Source organism: Dama dama, chromosome 3, assembly GCF_033118175.1.
Source record: "Dama dama isolate Ldn47 chromosome 3, ASM3311817v1, whole genome shotgun sequence".
NCBI classification, from domain to species: domain Eukaryota; kingdom Metazoa; phylum Chordata; class Mammalia; order Artiodactyla; family Cervidae; genus Dama; species Dama dama.
Window position 1 is genome coordinate 57,609,579 of NC_083683.1, and position 5,061 is coordinate 57,614,639.

Sequence of the window (5,061 nt, forward strand, 5' to 3'; positions counted from 1 at the left end):
GAGTGCAATTGTGAAGTAGTTTGAGCGTCCTTTGGCATTGCCTTTCTTTGGGATTGGGATGAAAACTGACCTTTTCCAGTCCTGTGGCCACTGCTGAGTTTTCCAAATTTGCTTATGTATTGAGTGGAGCACTTTAACAACATCATCTTTTAGGATTTGAAATAGCTCAACTGGAATTCAATCTTAAACTTTAGCATCCCAAATTCCTGCTGCTATATTACCATAATTGCATTGAATTATACAGTAATTTCATAAATTTTGCTTTAATTTATTGACAAAAGTAAAATACATCTATTTAGTTGAAGCTTCTTTTATACTATTCAATCCAATTCAATAGTTTTATTCCCAGAGCTTTTAGATAATTTTCATGCTTATTCTAGCTCTGGAACAAGGAGGAGGAGAAGGGGACGACAGAGAATGAGATGGCTGGATGGCATCACCGACTCGATGGACATGAGTGTGAGTAGACTCCGGGAGTTGGTAATGGGCAGGGAGGCCTGGCGTGATGCAATTCATGGGGTCGCAAAGAGTCGGACAGGACTGTGTGACTGAACTGAACTGAAGGGAGTAAAGCTTAGAACTTAGTAAACATGTTGAAAGGGAAGACTCCAAAGCCCCAGCATAGACCTTCTGATTGAGAATTTAAGTGATAACTTGAATCTTTCACAAGTGACTAAGATAAAATTTAACCTGTACCATAAACTTTGATAGTCCCTGATCTGAAATATGGCTTTAAGACATTCAAGTTACTAGAAGAAAGAATGTAGGTGTTGACTTTAAAAAATAGTCAAAACCTGAAAGTTGAGAGATATGTTTTATTTGGTGAGAACTTTTAGGACTGCAAGCCCGGAGACAGCATCTCAACTGACTCTGAGCGAAGTGTTCTGAAGAGGTGGGGAAAGGAATCAGGTTATATAGAAGTTTGCAGCAAGGTGCAGGTTGTCTGAACATCAAAAGATTATTGTTAATTAAGGAAAACCATATATCCCAAGTTAAGGACTTTAGTGCTTTACTATGCAGAAGCACTCATAAGAGGCAAGAGTCTGGGCTTGTTGAAATCATTCCTGTCATATGCATCTCAGCTTTCTGGGGCCAGTTCTCGCCATGAGGAGTGGCTAATGGTGCTGCCTGAGCTTTTTCACATCCCTGATGGCTGCTGGATGTTCAGTATTGCTCTTCTTGGGCACAGAGATTCACATTGCAGGGCCAGAATTGCTGATTGCTGTGACATCCTTGTTTATTGATATAGCAGGAAGTACTTCATGTCACACATGATAATTATGAGAGATATAAAAATAAAGTGATAGACGAGCTGATGACTTAAAAAACAGTCACAACCTAAAAGTTGAGAGTTATGTTTTATTCTGTGGAAATTTTTAGAACTTAAGTCCGGGTGGCAGCATCTCAAGTAGCCCTGACAGGACTGTTCCAAGGAGGCAAGGGAAGGAGCCAGGTTACCTAGAAATCTTACAGCAAAGGGCAGGTAGTCAGAACATCAAAAGATTATTGTTAATTAAGGAAAACCAGATATGCTGCATAAAGGAATTTAGTGCTTTTCTATGTACAGAAATATGCAAGAGTCTGGACGCACTGAAATCATTCCTTTTGCATGCATCTCAACTATCCTGGAGCCAGTATCTTGTGTTTTTCACATCCTGAGTTTCTTGGGTTCAACAGAGGGAGTGGCTGCAATCTGATGGCTGTTAGATAGCGGGTATTTCTCTCATTCCTGAGTGCCCCAGAGAGCTGGAATTGTTGATGACTGTAACATCCTTGTTTACTGATATGGCAGGAAATACTTCATGTCTCAGAGCTGAGTGTACATTTTAAAGATGTTTTGTGTTTAGTTCTGTTTTCAACACTGGGGAAGATGTGGAGGTGGTTGTATTTGAGATGGGAGATAAAACTGTCAGGCCAGTGTAATCTTGGTTCTGTCTCATCACAACAAAGATTTGAAGTCACGGACATTAGAGCCCTTGGTGCATCACAGCTCTTGGACAGACCATGTTATAGCTCTTAGATCAGTGTTATAGCTCCGTGTTACAGCTCAGTTTTATTTTTAAAATAGCAGGAAAATACATCCTTGGGGTGTGAGGGAATGCCAACCCAAAGACACAAAGAAAAGAGAGAGCCCTGGCCCTTTGGCTCCTCTTTTTATATGTTTTCTCCTCCCCCTGGTCCTGCCCTATGTAAACTGAGCTAGCCAGGAGTGCTGTTTGTTCTACCTGAGGTCCTCACTCTGGTCCTTGGACCGTCCTTTGTTCTATTTTCACAGGCTTTTCCCTTCCTTGTCTTTTAGCCACCGCCATTTTGGACTCCTGTTTCCTATTCTAACTACCTAACAAAACTATGATAAAATTTTGATAGATGAACATAGGCAATTCAGGTGAAGGAAATGATATAAGCCAAAGGACAGCAGGCAGCTCAGATGGTAAAGGATCATCTGCAATGCAGGAGACCAGGGTTCAACCCCCGGATCGGGAAGATCCCCTGGAGAAGGGCATGGCTACCCACTGCAGCTTCTTCCCTGGAGAATTCCATGGACAGAGGAATCTGGCGGGCTACAGTCAATTGGTTCACAAACAGTGGGACATGACTGAGCAACTAACACTTTGACTTTTGCTTTCATTTTCAAAGGAAAGTAGAGGTAGATATTGAACTTGCACCAAAGGCAATCTAATAGCTAATCTTTGTAAATTGCTTACAAATTTTAAGTTGAAGATTCTTAAATATAGCTCTCCAACTTTGATTTCTCTCCCTATGTTATAGCAGGGTATGGTAGCTAGGTATGGGGAGAAAAATGGGGGCAGGGGCCAGATGGCAGGAAATTAAACATCTTGCAAACAGCTGGGGCCCATAGGCAGACAAAGGAAAGCAAGAACCTCCACACTAACAAGAAACCACACATTTTGGGTGATAAGGGTCTAGGTAGCAGACAGAGAATGGTGGCAAAGGGCAGGAATCTGCTGCATCCAAATGTAAATTGTTCATCACTGTTTTTTAGGGTCCGTAAGTGGCTCATAGTGTATTGATTAAAAATGGCCCGTTGTGGTGACCTGAGAAACAAGGGATGAAGTGACATGGCCCTGGTGGCATTCTGTTTTCTCCTTAAGGTGACATCCTGTTTTTCCCTGCTGGTGCCAGTTTCTCAAGACGACGTGACCACCCAACTATGAGACCCCTCTGACTACGTGATCATAAGACCCCAGCTGAGGGCTAAAGATAAACTAAGGCCCCCTCCCTTTGGGGCACAGTTTCCCATCAATAGGGCATAAGAAGTGTGTCTGTAAAGGGAGAGCACTGGTTCACTAAAGCCAGTCACTTCCTCTCTTCCTATAATAAACCCTTCTCTGCCTGACTGCCCGGCTTGCTCTTTTTCTCTGCTTTATAATGTTCTCGTTACAATAGAAATATCCTTACAGATAAGAAGTACCCATCATGCACCGACATCATGACACTTTCTGATCTAAGCTAAATAAGGACAAAAATCCCACCTTCCCTCAGGAAATTGGAGTTGGGATGAGAATCCTGGGAAGATGACCCCCAAACTCCTCCTTCCTTAGTGAATATTCTGCCCCTTCATTTATACTTTCCTCATAACGAGCTTGCCAAAGAAGCCTAGAGCAGCAGCTTCTCACCAGTCGGCCTGCTCTCCCTCAGAGAGCACACAGCATATCCTCCCTTAGGTAAATTTTACTTTACTTTCTTAACTTCTCTGTTTCTTCTCTGAATTCTTTCGTGATGAAGAACCTTAAATTCACTGGCAACATCAACATCCTGTTGCAAAGACAAAGGTTAGAGTTTCTGGTTTCATGCAGATATTTGAATTTACCTATAATACCTTAGAAATACCTTTTGAAATTTGACAATTTCATAATTAAAGAAGTAATAATTTTCTGCTAATATTGTAGACTGATTTTTATTATGAATTTATAATGCTGTAACAGCAAGACTTAAATTTATTACTTGTTTAGAGTTTTTCCATAAATGGATGGATTACTAATCCTTCTTGCTATGACAATTGTTAAATTTTCCTAGCCCTTCAACTAAATAACAGTTTTTAGAACTCTCCTTAGATTCTGAGTCATGAAAGATCTCCAAGATGTGTTAATTAGTGACTTCCAATGGAAACAGAGAAGGAGATTGTGGAGGAGTGATTGATATTTACATCCTGTGGTACTTCAGTTCAATTATACCATTGAAACCTAGAACAATGCAATACTTTAAAGACCAGTTTTTTGCATTCTTAAGTGTTCTATGCCTACTTATTCTGGAGAATTGTGGGTTATTTACAGGCTCTAGGGGGGAAGGTCTTTGTGTTTTAAGCTAGGTGAGAGCTCATTATTTGGTGTCTATTATTTTTTATGACACCTCATCATCAAGGACCACTGCTATGGCATTTACACAACAGTCCTCTAACTTCTGTTTACTGTGTTACTATAGAAACACGTGTTCATGTAAAAATATCTCTTTTAACTTAAAAATGAAGCTTTAGCTCAATTTCCTACTTACTTGTTACATTCCTTGAGTCAAATGCATGGAATCCTTTGGAACAAGTGTCATAATGTGAAATATAATAGGAAGTATATTTTTCTAAAGATGAATTCTCCATGTAAACCGTTTTGTGTTAACGTTTCCTACTTTTCAGCTAGAGAAAATGACTTGTATTGTTTCCTACAATTATTGGTAGGAACTGTATAAAAGCGCACAATGAATAAAACTTTTCAAGTCACCATCTCACAAGAAAAGCAAGTCTTGGAACAAATCAAATTTTAAGTATAGTAACACAGTGCTATTTAATACCAAAAATCAAAGTAGGAAGTAAGGAAAACATGACATAAGTGGTCCCTGGTGTCAGCATTTATGGGTCACTTGGGTAACATTTCAGGATGCAGGTTTTGTGGTATTAGCTTTTTCTGCCAAGTGGCACATAGGGTTGCATTTTCTGGTCTAAATTGCAGACTTAGAATGAGTAGCTTAGAAACTGAGGAGAAAGCATGCCTACTAACTTCTAGTTTAATTTTAGAAATGTTTTTAATTGTGAAAGTGAAGTCACTCAGT